The sequence below is a fragment of the Lepidochelys kempii genome, chromosome 14 (genome assembly GCF_965140265.1).
Source record: "Lepidochelys kempii isolate rLepKem1 chromosome 14, rLepKem1.hap2, whole genome shotgun sequence".
Classification (NCBI taxonomy): domain Eukaryota; kingdom Metazoa; phylum Chordata; order Testudines; family Cheloniidae; genus Lepidochelys; species Lepidochelys kempii.
The window spans coordinates 43395967-43412591 of NC_133269.1; the positions used below are offsets into that span (position 1 = coordinate 43395967).

The window sequence follows — 16625 nt, forward strand, 5'->3', positions numbered from 1 at the left end:
ATCCACCTCCATCTGCACCCCCCAGCCCTGCCCCCAGCCGCCCCTCCCCCGGCCCTGACCCCCATGCCTACACCCCGTGCATCCACCTCCATCTGCACACCCCCAGCCCTGCCCCCAACCGCCCCTCCCCCCGCCCTGCCCCCCCATGCCTACACCCTGTGCATCCACCTCCATCTGCCCCCTCCAGCCCTGCCCCCAACTGCCCCTCCCCCCGCCCTGCCCCCCATTCCTACACCCTGTGCATCCACCTCCATCTGCACCCCCCCAGCCCTGCCCCCAACCGCCCCTCCCCCGGCCCTGCCCCCCCTTCCTACACCCTGTGCATCCACCTCCATCTGCACCCCCCAGCCCTGCCCCCTACTGCCCCTCCCCCCGCCCTGCCCCCCCATGCCTACACCCTGTGCATCCACCTCCATCTGCACCCCCCAGCCCTGCCCCCAACCGCCCCTCCCCCCGCCCTGCCCCCCATTCCTACACCCCGTGCATCCACCTCCATCTGCACCCCCCAGCCCTGCCCCCAACCGCCCCTCCCCCGGCCCTGCCCCCCCTTCCTACACCCTGTGCATCCACCTCCATCTGCACCCCCCCAGCCCTGCCCCCAGCCGCCCCTCCCCCCGCCCTGCCCCCCCTTCCTACACCCTGTGCATCCACCTCCATCTGCACCCCCCCAGCCCTGCCCCCAACCGCCCGTCCCCCCGCCCTGCCCCCCCTTCCTACACCCTGTGCATCCACCTCCATCTGCACCCCCCCAGCCCTGCCCCCAACCGCCCCTCCCCCCGCCCTGCCCCCCATTCCTACACCCCGTGCATCCACCTCCATCTGCACCCCCCAGCCCTGCCCCCAACTGCCCCTCCCCCCGCCCTGCCCCCCATTCCTACACCCTGTGCATCCACCTCCATCTGCACCCCCCCAGCCCTGCCCCCAACCGCCCCTCCCCCCACCCTGCCCCCCATTCCTACACCCCGTGCATCCACCTCCATCTGCACCCCCCAGCCCTGCCCTCAACCGCCCCTCCCCCCGCCCTGCCCCCCCCTGCCTACACCCTGTGCATCCACCTCCATCTGCACCCCCCAGCCCTGCCCCCAACCGCCCCTCCCCCCGCCCTGCCCCCCATTCCTACACCCCGTGCATCCACCTCCATCTGCACCCCCCCAGCCCTGCCCCCACACTGCCCCCTTCTCATCTCCTTTGCATCCATCTGCAGCTGCCTCCTCCCTGCCCCTCCCCCGAGCCCTGCCCCCTTTCCCACCCTCTGCTAATTCCTTTAGTCCAAACCCCTGACCCTGTTTCTGCATTTCCTTCCCCCACTGTCACCTCAGCCCCCAATGCTGGGAGACCCGGTTCTTCTTTCCCCTGCTCTTTGCTTCCTCCTGCAGCCCCCCTGCCCCTTTCCCAGGCCACCCACAGAGCCGAGCTTCGCCTGGTGTGATCTGAATCTGCTGTGTGAGTGTGTGCGGGGGGGTGGGGGGTCTGGGCGCCACACACGGCTCCGGGCAAACAGAATCCACGGGGCCCTCCTCTTCCATTGAGCGCGCTCCTCAGCAGAGCCAGGCCACCCTCACCCCAGCGGTGCGCAGCCCCGATTCTTCGCCACCGGCCGCCAGGCCGGAAGGGACCCCCCCCAGGAGCACCTCTGCTCTGACGCCCTGCGTCTCCCCTGCCACAGAACCTCCCCCACCCACTCGGGCAATAACATTGCCCCGCTACTGCCGGCGGGGAGCCGCCCACGGGGCCCCTCTGAGCCGGTGACCTAGAATTCTGTGCGGCGCCGAGTAGAAATAACATAAACAGCTGGGGATAAAATCTGCCGGGAAACACAGGCGGGTGCATCCAGAGTTCACGGCTTCGAGCAGAAAACTAAGGTAATCACTGGAGACAGATGAGCTTGGCTGTGTCGGGGCTGCAAACATCACATCCCTCCAGAGAGCAGGGAGTCGGTCAAGGGAGGCGGGAACCAGACGGACAGGCTCAGTTACAGCCCCGCTGTGTTACTATTTCTGGGTGTCCCCAGAGCACCTAGGAGCCCCAGTCGTGGGCCAGCCCCCCAGCATGCCAGGTGCTGTACAAACATCTGGGCCCTGCCCCAAGGACCTCTCTGCTCAGGCTTGCAGAGCCCAGAGCCTCCTGCAATAAGGGTTCACAGTGGGGACGGGTCCTATGGGGCACCTTCCCCTTTTCCTCACTTGCACTGGGTGTCCCAAGGCTCCCAATGAGCCCTGCTGAGCTGAGGCTCCCTAGGCTAAAGCAGACAGGGGCTCTAGCTAACGTGGTGCCCAGGGCCACCTCGCAGTCAACACGTCACCCTCACTGTGCCCTGCCAGGGAGGGAAATGCAGCCACCCCCCTTTGGCACATGGGGACCAGAGACACAAAGAGGCTGAGTGACTTGATCAAGGACACCCAGGGAGTCGGTAGCAGAGTCAGATATTAAACCCATGTCTCTAACTCCTAGCAGAAGGGTTTAGACGGGTGCCCTAACCACTGGGCCATCCTGCCTCCCCGCTGCAGCCCTTGAGCTCAGCCAGAGGCCAGGATAGAGCGTCTGCCCCTTCAGCACACAGGCTCAGGGACAGCCTCAAGGGACAAGCCAAGCTGAGGGAGACCCCCCTGTTGGAGAGAGACCCCAGTGCGGCCTATTGTGCATTCCTAACCTTGCCGTGTGGGGAGGGGCCATTAACTACCCAGGAGGGGGGACCTGTGACGAAAGAGGGCGCGGGCTGACACAGGTTAACCCCACTCCCTGCTGATGGCACCCAGGGTGCCCCCCAGAGCACCAGGAGCAGAGAGCCCGGCAAGTGCTGCTATGGGCTTGCTGCCTTGCTCCAGGGGTGGGGGTGCAGGATTTAGCCCCCACAAGCCATCAAGGTCCTGCTGCATGAACGGGGGCAGGAGAAGGATCACCCAGGATATTGGACAGGAAAGGAGGGAGAGAGGGGGCCACGGAGGGACACAACCCCTCCCCCAGTACACCTCTGCTCATGCCCTGAAGCAGGATGGGTAGATCCCTCCCAAACCTGTTTGCATTGTAGTGACTGTGTACCTCAGGATCTCCCCATTCTGCAGATAAATGTCCAGTGCCCTGTCTGAAGGCCGTAAAGCCCTTGGCTATGATGAGCTCGTGTGGCTGGGAGTTCGATAGGCCAGTTGCCCCAAGTTGTTGAAAAAGCCCCATTTTAAATGCCCTGCCTTTCACTTTTACTGACTGTTCCCTGGACTCTTGCACGGCGATGGGAAAGGGAAACCAGCGGTGCTCACATTCCAAAGATAAGAGTTCTGAATGATCTCGCCTAACGAGATCTGTTCTGACTTGTATAATACCCGGAAAGTTTGTAATCCTGTTTACTGGCAACTGAAATGAGGACAGACAGGTTCCTTCGGAGTTTGTGTTGGCAACAAACTCAAACGCTGGTTACATAATGAATGCCTTTGTCTGCTGGCCAGTTCAAACTGGAACATAGATTAGCAATCTGCAGGGCTAGCAAAGGTTGCTATGGAAAGGAAGAACAAAGGGCATCAGGCATTAAGGGACCATTGAAATCCCCACTCAGAGGGGAAGGGCCAGGAATTCTCTGGGCGCTTTTGGTCCCACCGCTGAAGCTCGTTTCCCACCCACATCACAATGAGCTCTGCCCTCTCCGTGACATGCAACGCTCCCCTAGGGCTCCCCCTGGTGGCAGGAGCAGTAACCCCAGTGAGTGGCACCATGGGGCAGAGGGGCTGCTCCCTGGCTGCCTGAGACTGGCAGGATCAGGGAAGGGGGCACAGTAGGGTGACCAGACAGCAAATCTGAAAAATCGGGACGGGGATGGGGGGTAATAGGAGCCTATATAAGAAAAAGACCCAAAAATCAGGACTGTCCCTATAAAATCGGGATATCTGGTCACCCTAGGGCACAGGATTAAGCTGCTGGTGGACACTTATGTCTTGCTGCAGAGATGGGGGGCAGGACAAGGAACACGTGACCCACCCCCAAAGTGGGAAGGGAGGAGGTGGGCGCAGGCTCTCACCACTGCACTAACCCACAGAGAGAGCCCCATATGGAGGATCAGGGTAATTTTACCTCAGGGTAATGGTCCCTCTCCCGGCTCCGCCATGGGGCCATGCAGCTCCATGTTGACCCCTGCTGGGAACAGGGGGAAATGCCGCAGTTTGCTCCCTGGAGAGGGAGCTGCTCAAACAGTGTCACGCTCAGACCCCTGACCCTCCCCCGCAGCACCCCCAGCCCACAACAGGCTCCCAGAGGCAAAAGCCACATAGCTGAAGCAGCCTCAGCAATAGAGAAATCACGTACACAGCAATGAACTCTGACTCTAAAGCCAGCCCCTGCATGCTCAGCGATCTTCCCTGTGCGTGGTGCGGGCTGGGGCGTTTATGGGAGAGACCAGAGGAATTTACTGCTCAAAATTTCCTTTCACTGACACTTGTCTCTCCTTTGCCTTGCAAAGTCAGCACAGCCGGGGAAAGAGCGAGCTGGCAGATGTCTTATCCCTAGGGTAACCAGATAGCAAATGTGAAAATTCAGACAGGAAGTAGGGAGTAACAGGGGCTTATATAAGAAAAAACTCCAAATATTGGGACTGTCCCTATAAAATCAGGATATCTGGTCACCCTAATTATCTCTGGTATCGCAAATCCTGCAGCCCTGTGACCTCTTTCCCTCCTGCCTCCAGTGACCCCTGTGCAGCCCCCGTCCCCTTCCCATCATGCCCTTGGTGACACATGCTACCCCCATCACCTTCCCATCCTGCTGCCTCATGGGAGGGGGAGGTGGGGTGGTCATGTGATCCTCTAGATGGGATCATTGACCCTCCCCTGGGCCTCCCTCAAATTTTAATTGCTAAAGCTGGGTGCCCCCGGGTGCCCTCCACTCTGCCCCCTACCCCTCTCCGCCCCCCACCCAGCACACACACCCTGGCACCAGTTGCCTCCAAGTACCACAACACTTATGATAAAATCATGAGTGCTGGCCAACAATGCCTAGTTAACCTGAAACACATGAGCAGTCACACTGAATCCATGTGAGCAAAGTCCGGTGTGTTTTTAAAGGTTTGCAGGATAAGGGTTCATGGTGGGAGGAGTGAAATGAATGAAAGAAAGAATCGATATAAACTGAAAATGTAGATACAACAATTGCTTCTAATTTTTATTTTTCAGGAAGCACAGACACTACATGTAACAGTAGCAGATTTTTAAACATTTCAGACAGAAGCTGGGTTTTCATTTCATTTTATTTACTGTTGTATTTCAATATACAATGAGAAAAATGACAAAGCCTGATTCTTATCACTCAGGATGGTTGTGTGGCTAAGGTCGTGCACTACGATCAAGAAATCCAGTTTTGGTTCCTGATATGTTAAGGTGTGTTTTACACTAGAGCTATTAACTAATATGATTGTACCATGGGCAAGGGCACCGGGCTTTGTTCATGTTACATTTAATCCTAGGATTATTCTAACATGGCCAAATTCTTGAACGCTCTGTGCTTCTGTTTCCCATCTGTACAATACAAAGGCAGCACTATTCTTTCTTCCCCCACCATGTGTGTCTTGCGTATGTAGATTGTGAGCTCTGTGGGGCAGGGACTATCTCTCACTGTGTGTCTGTGCAGCGCCCAACACAATGGGGCCCTGATCTCAGCTGGGGCGGGGACTGTCTCTCACTGCATGTTTTCTTTCAGATACTTAAAGTTCCTGTAACCATCATGTAATAAGATCGTAAGTTCTTTGGGGCAAAGACTGTCATTTTGTTCTGTTTGTACAGCGCCTAGCACAATGGGGTCCTGGTCCATGACTAGGATTCCTAGGTGCTATGATAATACAAATAATAATGATCCCATTCTCCTCTGTAGTCCGGGCTCTCTGACTGAACTACATCTCCCAAGATGCACCATGGTCTCCCCTCTTGGGGAGTTGCCTCAGTGCATCATGGAAGACCCATGGCTGCAGTGCATCACAAGAGATGAAGTCTGTCTGGTGAGCCTTGCCCATATAGGGACATGAAGCAGATGAACTACAGCTCCCATGATGCACTGCAGCAGAATTTCAAACTAAAATATTTGGGGTTTCAGCCAAAACTCAAAACCTTTCCGTTTTTGGGTGTTCAGCTTTTCAACAAAAAGTCTAAATTTTCCACGGGAAACAGACCCTTTTTTGCGTGAAATTTAATTTAATGGAAATCCCAATTTTCCATCAAAAAATAGTTTCAGTAGAAAATGTTCAACTAGTCCTAACTGCTAACACCTTTACAGTCCTGTATACCCACCGCACATACCACAGACTTATCACTTCTGCAGTCTGTACAGTAAAGTCAAATTTATATGCTCTACACACTCAACTATTCAATATAAATACCAATCCACACACACGCATACACGCACATGCATAAACACACATATGCTACTTCTACAGACATTATCAAATACCTGAATGATGCTGGTATTTGTGGGGATTGGAACCCCACTGTGTTAGACACTGTACAAACACTAGGAAGACATGGAAAACTTACACTGAGAGATGACAAGTGTGACGAAGCGGGACTGTTCTTAATGTTTCCTCTGAATATTGTGGGGGTGCCTCAGTTTCTCCTATGCAGTTCTTAGGTATCTAGGTGGTGGGATAAGGGTGTATGGTCGTTGCAGAGCCCTAGAGGGCAGGTGTGTGCAGGGGTCTGGACACAGAGAATGGCCGACACCCTGTTTCCTGGCAACTGATGGCCTGGCCCTTCCCCCCTGCAAGGCGAGAGCTAAAGGGTTGGAGAACAAAGGAATCAGGTGCCCTCCTGGCCCGGGAAAGAGACAAAGCCCAGAGGAGGAGGGGCTGGAGAGAGTTTCAGTTTGGGGCTGGCTGGGGACATGGAGTGAAGTGCAGACGTGATTGTCTGGCTCACTGCCCCCCAAAATGGACCCAGCTGAGGGGTCCTGTTCTCTGCACCCACAAGTTCTGGTTTAGACCATGTTCCTGTCATCTAATAAACTTTCTGTTTTACTGGCTGGCTGAGAGTCACGTCTGACGGCGGAGTTGTGGGGCAGGACTCTCTGGCTTGGCCAGACTCACTGTGGGAAGCGCATGGAGGGGCAGAGGATGCTGAATGCTCCAAGGTCAGACCCAGGAAGGTGGAAGTTGCGTGAGCTGTGTGTCCTGGAGACAGTCTGCTCACAGAAAGAAGACTTCCCCAGAGTCCTGCCTGGCTTTGTAGGGAGCAGTTCCAGAGCATCGCCCGGGGACTCTGTGACAAGAAGTAAGAACCAAGTGTGTATGGGGGATACAATTAAAGAGGTACAATATTTTATATACTTTTTTTTCTCTGCCCAGCAGTCTGAATGTAGCTGGTTGTTGACCATCAGGGTGGGGAACTTTATGGCTCCATATAGTCATATGATGATGAATGTGAGCACCAAATGGGGAATTAGGCAAGTATATCTGGTTTTTGTTCTCTATACATTTTTGTTTACTTCTTTTTTTCTGGGAAGTCCATGGGCAACGTGTTAACCGATAACAAAAGAATCTCACCACTTCTATGTTACGTTTCTGTCGGCAGTCACGAACATATGTCACTTTGGACAGGTGAGCAATTCTGTGCTTTAGACCCTTCCTGAGGCAACGTTCCAAATATCTATGTTCCCCCACTGTTTGTGCTCAATAGTTGGCTTTTCTGGTTCATCAGCATTGATCTTAGTTAGCATCTAGTGGTTTAAACGTGGTCTTTGGTTAAGGCATTAGCTGAAAACTCGATGACCTGGGTTCAGTTCCTGGCTCTGTCACAGGTTATCATTCTTCGTTCTTTGGTCCAAGCTACTAGCCAATCAGGACCCCAGAGAGTTGCTTCTATTAGAAGACAAAAACTGTGCCTAAAGTCCTGTTTCCCAGACCACAGTAGCAACAAACAGTGGCGGGCAGTTTCCTTGCTCAAAAATTCCCAAGTCTCCCCCTGCAGCGAGCTCTGTGCCCAAGGAGCCCTGTCTCTCTGCGCCCTTTCAGATCACACTCACAACTGCTGCTCCTGGCTCAAAACACACACAAGCTAGAGCCAGTGTTTGTATCCAGGGACCTCAGCCCACATGGCGCAGCTGTGACCTGCCAGGCAGCCTAGTCCTTGGGCAGATGCCTCCATTGTCTGCGGCTATCTTTGCCACATAAAGGGGCTTGATGGCGCCTTCTCTTGTATCTGAGCACCTTCCAGTCACATTGAGCAATGTGACTTACACCTGTTCCGTGTCTGTCTCTCTCATTGTCTTCACAAGAGAAGAATGTTTTGTGTAGAGTGTTTTGTTTTGGTGCAGGTTTTTTTAGTTTTGTATCTAAGTGCTGCTGTCAGGTTCTTAGCTCCGCGTTGTTTCCATTTCAAACACAGCTGTTTACACAAAACATCTTTTTATTTGGTTTCTATTGTGGAAACGTTGCCGTTGGGCGTAAGAAAAGAGCTTCTTGTTTTCCAAAGCTTCCCCTTGGAGCTGAGTTAATATTGACAGTGTCCCTTCGGCCCTGAACATTTAAAAGCTGCAGGTGGGTATTTTCTCAGAACTAGTGGGATCACTAGTGGGATCACTTATTGACCACATGAAAAGCATTATTAACTAAAGATCAAAGGTGGGATTTTCAAACGCTCTCCACCCTGGCTTCAATGAGACCAGTTAGACCAACGGAGAGCACTTTAGAAAATTTGTCTCTAAGGTTATTGAAGTGGAACGCAGACAAGTACATAAACCGATAGAAATCACCATTTAACTGCATGCTTTGCCCCTTGAAACTCAGACATTAATCATACCTCACTCCCTAACTCTCCATTGTCCTCCTACATTCCACCTCACTCAGTCAACGGGTGGACTGGGTTGGAAACTGGCAGAGATCATTTCAGCCAACTCACTGTGGGTGGAGATCAAATAAAGAATGCACAATGGCTCAGTATAAATAGCGATTGACATCCTCTACATACCATATCGGCGGGGCCGTCCCTACCCATACGCAAAGTACGCAGCTGCGTAGGGCACCAGGAAATTTGGGGCACCAAATTTCCAGGTGCCCTGGGCAGCTGGGTGCTGCTCCAGCCCCTGATCCGCCTCTTCCCCATGGCCCCCGCCCCTTCCCCACCCCAATAAATTTATTAGTCTCTAAGGTGCCACAAGGACTCCTCGTTCTTTTTGCTGATACAGACTAACACGGCTACCCCTCTAAAAACTCAATGTTGTCTTTAACTCCACTGGCCATAGACTTCTCCCTGTATCTTTTTGCTTATCTTATCAATTTTCTACAATTCCTAACTTCTCATTTATATTCCTTTCTGTCAACTTCCCCTTTTCCCCACTTGTTATAGGTTATTTTTATAGCTGATTTCACTTCCCATTTACTTAGTCTTTCCTCACCACCACAGAACACCACTGCTATTTCCCTCTTGGTTTTACTGTTACTCAGTTTTACTTCTGCAGAAACCAAACCTTTTGGATTCTCTTGAACGCTTCCCATTCGTTCTTAGTAACCCATATTGTGAGGAGTTTCTTTGTACTGACCTTATCCAGTCTGATCTTGCTCTTCATGAGATATTTGATATTTATGAAAAACTTTTTGCTAATTCACAATAGTCTTACTGCAGTAGCTCGTCTGCTGTTCCTACAAGCTATTGTGGAGTAGAGTGACCAATTCAGGGATCAATAGATGGCTCATTCACTGCATAACTTACATACAAGCTTCTTTATTGGACTGAATGTCTAACTGAGAAACCTACCATGTGCTGTGTGTGAGCAAAGGCCCTGATCCTGCAAACACCCATACATAAGTAACTTTCCTGACATGAGTAGTTCCCAAGTCAATGGGACCATTTATGTAATTATTGATATTGCAGGAACACTCAGCAGCCCCCAGCTGAGATCAGGGCCCCGTTGTACCCTGCTAGGCTAAGTGACTTGCCCAATGTCACACGGAATCTGTGTCAGAGCTGAGAACTGACTCCACGTGGTCCCCTGAGTGCCAGCCCAGGGCCTGAACCACTGGGCCATCCAGCCTCTCTTTACAAAGCCCTAGAACAACACTCAACTGCACATCAGGCCACACCAGCCACATTGGACACATCGGAGCAGGTGAGCCTGTGTTACTAGGCACCGAGGAAGAGACTTGGAGACAGAGCAGATGGCTCTAGTAGGAAACAAGACAATTGGGATCGAAGCCCCGGGAGCACTGATGACACAGACAGCCTACGACAAGGTCCTCACCGGGGCAAGGGACCCTCATCAGACAGAGTGGGCAGGTGAGTCAGTGGAAATTAGGATGATGTGGCCTTGTGGGGGCACAATGGGGAAGTTCTGCTGAACTTTGTTAGTACTTACCACCTGGCAAACATTGCAGGGTGGTTTCATCTGTAGGGAAACGCAGGGCGGTGGAATTCCCTGCGTATCCTCACTTGGCCACATGGCCTCTCTCAGGTCAGTGTCCCAGCCCAAAGCCCCCTGGGGCATTTTGCTATTTCCGCATGGGTTATATGAGGAAGTGGAACAGAGGGAAGTTCTCTATTTGAACTCCCACACTGAGCCCGGGGAAGACTACACTGGCAGTGAATCCCCCAGCATAGCCAGGTGGCCACAGCTACGCCCGCATATCCTTTCCGCACACGGCCTGCTGTGAGGAAAGGGGTTTTCCCCTCGGGGTAGGACCACCTCCCAGCGTGATGGTAGCTACATCGACAGCTACGCTCGTCCATCAACACAGAGGCAGCTACACTGGGGGTGAGGTTTTCACACCCAGACCAGTGTCGCTATGCCAACCCTACAGTTCTAGGTGTGGACCAAACCTGAGTGTCCCATACCTGACCGTGGAAGTCATGCCCGACTAGGGAGGCATTTCTCTGGGCCGTGCTGCCCTTGAGGGGGCTTCACACAGCTTAGGCCCATCCCCAGTACAGCTGGTCAGTCGTTCTGTCAGAGGGGTTTGCTGGTGGAAAATTCCGTTTTTGATTAAGCAACATGGTGATGTTTTTTTTGTGGGGAAAAATTTCAATTTTTAATCAACGCCCCCAAATGTTTAGCTAAAAACTTTCCCAGTTCAGCTGAAGATTTCCAGGTTTTGGAAGAAACGTCAAGATTTCCCACACAAAAACTCCTCACTATTTTCCAGCCCGCTCCAATCACCAGCGCTTGTCCAGCTCTCCTAGGCTGGCTCTGCAGAAGTCTTGCCCTAGCCGCCTTCGTCCTTCGTTCTGGTCTCAGCAGAAGAGAGCCCAGACGCAGGCGGAGGAAATGGAGCTCACACAATCGGTCAGGGAAAAGATCTATGGGCCGAGGTGGATTCACAGGATCAGTGTCACATCACACGTGGGCTGGAAGAACATTTCCACACCTCGCTGAGGGGAGGCACAAGCGTGAAGAATTCAGAGCGATCAGAAACGGACTTCACACACCAGCGAATGTGACCGGTTCTCACAAGAAATTGGCTTTTATTCATTCTAATAACCTGATGTGTGTGGGTCTGATTAACATCTATGTCAAAACCTGGGTGTATCTGAGTGTGATCACACCTACGTCAAAGCCCCTGGGCTATTCCAGAACAAGCTTTCACACTCCGGCCCCCAACTCGCCCACACCCCCGTGTGTTGCTTCGTTCCCATCATTACCCAGCCCTCCGCTGCTGGGTGTGTGACACGTCTCAGTTCTCACCAGTTTGCCCCCAGCAGGCGTCGGGGGAGGAAGGAGCCCATCCCCCACGCACCTCCGAAACCAGGGGGGCTTGGAGTGAACCAGGCGTAGCCAGGACAAGTTTTGGGACAGCCAGTGGGAAGTGGCATAGTGCTGGGAGTCAAGGGGTGGGTGGCGTTGGAGGGAGTCCGGGAGACGGATTGGCCGTGGGGGGAAAGGGGGGAGCTTGGAAGGGTTATTGGGAGGGGTGGGAAGAGGCTGGGGCAGCCTTGGAGCATTGTTCTCATCCGCCCCGCACCCCAATAGCCCCCCGCCCGTCTTCTCATTCTGTCCCCCCCAGCCGCACCCTCCAGTCTGACCCTGCCTCGAGCCGACCCGGCCCCATCATGGCCCCCGGGAGGAGTCCCACAGCTGCCCCACACCCAGAGGAATGGGGAAGATCTCAGCTGGGGTGGGGAGGGGGGCAGGTGTGGCAGGGCTGCCAAGGGAGTGGGGGCCCCACCAGGGACTCGGCAGCCCGCAGACGGCTTTCTCACCACCTCCCTCCCACTCCCCCATCCAGCTTGTGGGAGAATCCTCGCAGGGCGTGCTGGCCCTTTAAGAGGGTTTCCAGGCCCAAGTCTGCCCTGGACAGGTGAATCCTGGGACTTGTAGTTCCCAGGGCTGATGGGAACTATGGGCTTCACTGCAAGGCATGCTGGGAAGGGAGCTTTATATAAGAATGTCCTGTGTTGCTCACTAGGTGGATGTGGTTTTGGGAGAGGACAAGACAGGAGCTCTGGGTCTATCCCTCAGTGCCTGGGGGGTGGAAAGGGCTTGAGAGGGAGGCTGGATCTGGGAGGGTTTCTGCAGTACTTGGAGGAGGGAACAGGTGTTGGCAGTTTCCCTGGGCATTGAAGGGAGTGAAGTGGGGAGAAGCTGAGATGCAGCTGATGGACCCAGGGCAGGAGCTCATGGCAGAGGGAGCATGTGAGCTCCCTTACATCCCTGAGTAGCCACCTGGATGTGGTGAGCTCAGACCCCTGCGCTGAGGGGCTGAACCCCTAACAAAGCTGGGAGAAGATCCAGGAGACAGGGCTGTGGCCAGGCATGGAGGGGGCTGGGTCAGAGGTCGCTATTGTTTTGTTTTCCTCTGGCCTCCAGCAAGGGGGTAACAGGGATGGTTGAACTGCAGAGCTAAGCTGCCTAGTAAGAAGAGGGAAACTGAGGCAGTGTCTGTGTCTTTACATGGGAAAGGTTTTGGTTCACTATTACACTATTATTATCACTATTACTATTCTCCTGCTGGTTCAGGCTTATTTAACAGTTCCAGTCCCTTGTACAAAGAGGGAGCACTTTGGCAAAGGAAAGGAAATCCTGGAGAGGAACTGAAATAAATGGGAACATTGAGAGGAAATAAACAAGGGGGTGGGGGAAGGGTGATTACCTCTTCCTGCCATTGTTCTTCTGTTCCCACCGTGTCCCCTGACACAATTATTGGGCAAAAAGAAAAGGAGGACTTGTGGCACCTTAGAGACTAACCAATTTATTAGAGTATAAGCTTTCGTGAGCTACAGCTCACTTCATCGGATGCATATCGTGGCAGTTATATTTCAGTGGCAGTTTCCACGATATGCATCTGATGAAGTGAGCTGTAGCTCACGAAAGCTTATGCTCTAATAAATTGGTTAGTCTCTAAGGTGCCACAAGTCCTCCTTTTCTTTTTGCGAATACAGACTAACACGGCTGTTACTCTGAAACCAATTATTGGGCAGAGTTGTTTTGTCACAGCTTGGTCTCACTAGATTGGGGGCCCTTCCCAGAACACAAACCCCGCTCACAATGAAGCGTTGCTATTCCAGGATACAAAGCCAGTCTAAACCAAGCCCCAGAAATCCGTCTGTGTGTCTGAATAACATCCCACGCTCGGCTCAGCGCCAATTTAGCCGTTCCCTTCCAACTTCTCGTCTCCTGGTTTATAAATGAACTGGCCCTGATTGATGGCAGCTGCTGGATCCTGCCGTCTGTTTTTGTGTGATCTGAGCAGCCCCATTACTGTGGCTCTGGTTTCCTTGAGACCCAGCTGGAGCACACAGCCTATCCCATGGTCAATGTGCTGAAGGTTGCATGCTAAAGGGCCAGATTCCCCAGCTGGTGTGAATCCGTTTTAGCCCCACTGGAGTCACCGGGCCAGTCCTCTAGCTGAGGCGGATAAGCCGAGCTCTGTTGGAGTCAATGGGGCCAGATCCCGAGCTGGGGGGATTCTGTGTTGCTTCACTGAATGGCGGTATGATTTCCCTGCATCTTAAAGTGCTGGAAAGTCTAGAATGCTTTGCTCTCTCTCTCTGTTAGCAAGGGGTGTTACTGACCAGCCAGACTAGGCATAGAAACCTCTGCAAAGCAAACTCCTCAGCAGCGAACAAGGTTGTTTCTGAGTGAAGAGAGTCCATGCTTTATGTCTTGGCACAATTCTACATAAGCAATGGGCCAGTGATTGTGATCCAGTTTCCTTTCCTGCCTGAAGACGGAGGAGATTTCCTGGGTAGGACGTGAACATTGATGGTTCCACGGAAAGTAAAAAGATTGTGACTTTGGAGAACAGCTGTACACCCCTGGCAAAGAACCGTCACCCTTTGCTGGTGTCAGAGAGGCTGTAGAAATCTTGGGCAGCCAGGGAAAGTGTCATGGGAGTGAAGCCAAAGGAATTACGCTGACCTAACACTGGTGCGATGGAGGGGAGGGTCAAACCCTTACACCAACGAGTGAGCAAGTTTTGCAAGTTCATTTTCACTGTCCCTAACGTTCAAACAGGTAACTCTTAAGAAAATTCCGTCCAGGCCCTTAAAGCTCCGTTCTAGTTCTCATTAGAGCTGGTAGGAAATTGGGCCAGAAAGAGAGAGTGAAAAAGACTCAGTGGGTCAGGACAGGCGGGAGGTGGGAGATCCAGGTTCCAGTCCCCCCCTTCCCGCTCTAATGCCTATTTAATTATTCATACAAAGTGGAACCGCTTCAATAGGAGAGAGAGAGCCCTGCCCCAGGATCCCCCAGAGCCCTGTGGCTGGGCACTCATGTGGGAGGTTCAAGTCCCGTTTCCCCATAAGGTGCCAGGGCGGTGTGGGAGGGGGGGCATTGAAACCCAGGTCTCCCACATCTTCACTGAGTGCCCGAGCCACTGGGCTAAAGAAAGGTTATAACCTGAGCATTGTAGCACTTAAGTGCCTTTGTGGATCTAGCCCTAAGAGCCGGGGGGGCTGGTGAGGAGGTGGGGGGCTGTTTGGACTCATAAGCAGGTTAGATTAATTGGTACTGTGTGTGTAGGGGTGTTGGGGACTCGGTACATTGTGCTGCAGCCAGGGGGCGGGCGGGGGGGGGAAGCTGTGGGACTCCCCATGGGGGCCCCTGAATGGCTCCTTGCATCCATCGAGGGTGTGTCCTTGCCCGGATCTGGTCAATGGCTCTATGTCTGAGCAGAACACGTATTTCTGGGCCTAATCTCCCTCCGCCCCGCAAAAGCTGTGGAGAGAAGCCCAGGGATTTGGTTTGAGCTGGTGAATCCCGGGGACATGGTGTGGAATTCGGGGCGCACACAAAGAACTGGGGTGCCCCTCCCCCACATGGTTTCTTTGCGGCCTGGCTTTAAAGAACTTTAACTTCACTTTAAAAAATAAGCTACTGGCTGCTATTGAGTCTGATAATGACCGATATTAACGTCTTCTCTTCCTGCTACTGATAAAACACGGAGTTGATCTATCGATAAAGGGAACAGGATGTCCGCACTGGAGAGTCAGTGAGCATACTCATTCGATAATACAGTATCTAAGATCTCGAAATCAAGATTAGAATGAGTCAAAAATTCCCCATCCAAACTGTTAATTGACGGAAAATTGGGTATTTGATTAACTGAAATTATTCACGGCCAGTGCCTGTTGAGATTTGGTCAACAGATCCTGAAAGATTTTCAGGCTTTTGATAAAATGTCAGCATTTTTGCGGGGGAAAAGAGTACATTTTTCTAGCCAGCTTTATTCGAGATAGTAATGGCTGCCATGGTGAACGCTAAGACAGATAAGTAGATGGCAGATTTTTCTAAGATGTGTTGTTATCGCTCCATCTCCTGTGTGTTCATCTCTTCAAAAACATGTTTCCTCACGCTTGCTTCTTCCTTTCTCTCATCCTTTTCCACTCTGCTAAAAGGACCAGCAAAGAAATGGTTAATGCTGGCATTCCATGTGCCACAATTACACTTAAGAGTTAACACTTCTCGAAATTAACAGGGGTGGAGAGTTCACACCTCTCTGATTCATTGTTCTGGATCCTCTGTACACCTCAGTGACATGCAAGGAAGTTCCCCCCTCCTTGGAGAGATTGTTTCAGGCTCTCTGCAGACTCAGGCATATGATACTGTATCGGTTACACGTGGGTCACATTTAGAAGGGTTCCTTTGCAGCTGTGATGGCTGGACACTTACTTTTTATTTTTAAACGACAGATGAGATGCTGCAGAATGTAAATATGCCCTGCAGACCCACACGAGTACCTCCGGCAGACAGGGCATTTCAAACCCCTGATGAGAGGGTGCCTGGTTTATATAAAAGAGGCTGTCTGAAATAAACCATAGCATTATATTTCTGTGCACTCAGAGAACTCCAAGAGCAGCGAGGGAGGCAATGAAGAAGAAACTGTCATTTGACCTAAAAAGTGGAAAATTTTACACCCATGTGAGGGAGGGTGGGGGGGTTCTAATTTAAGACAGTAATGAACTGTCCAGCACAAGCCTGATTCTTAAAGAATCCGAGCAGTTCTCAGACTGGATCAGCTCTGGAGTCCGTCTATATCTTTGGGATTTAGTAGCAGGAATGTTATAGTCAAGACACAAGAAACAATCCTTCCATGCTACTCAGCCCTGATGAGGCCACAGCTGGAGTGTGGTGTTCCGTTCTCGGCACCACACTTCGGGAAAGATGTGGACAACCTGGAGAAAGTCTTAAAAAGGAGAACCATAAAAATGGTGCAAGGTCTGGAAAACATGACA

General features: G+C 52.5%; 1 long non-coding RNA gene across 2 annotated transcripts; it reads left to right on the forward strand.

Moving 5' to 3' along the window:
- The first annotated feature begins 1287 nt into the window (after positions 1-1287).
- On the forward strand, positions 1288-12004 carry LOC140897829 (uncharacterized). Of its 2 annotated transcripts, none has more exons than XR_012154823.1 (3): positions 1288-1862; positions 5154-10235; positions 11099-12004. It is a non-coding gene; the product is annotated as an uncharacterized lncRNA (long non-coding RNA). The 2 variants fall into 2 exon arrangements; XR_012154824.1 differs by having other exon boundaries at positions 1295-7407; positions 9834-10235; positions 11099-11996.
- The last annotated feature ends 4621 nt before the right edge of the window (positions 12005-16625 follow it).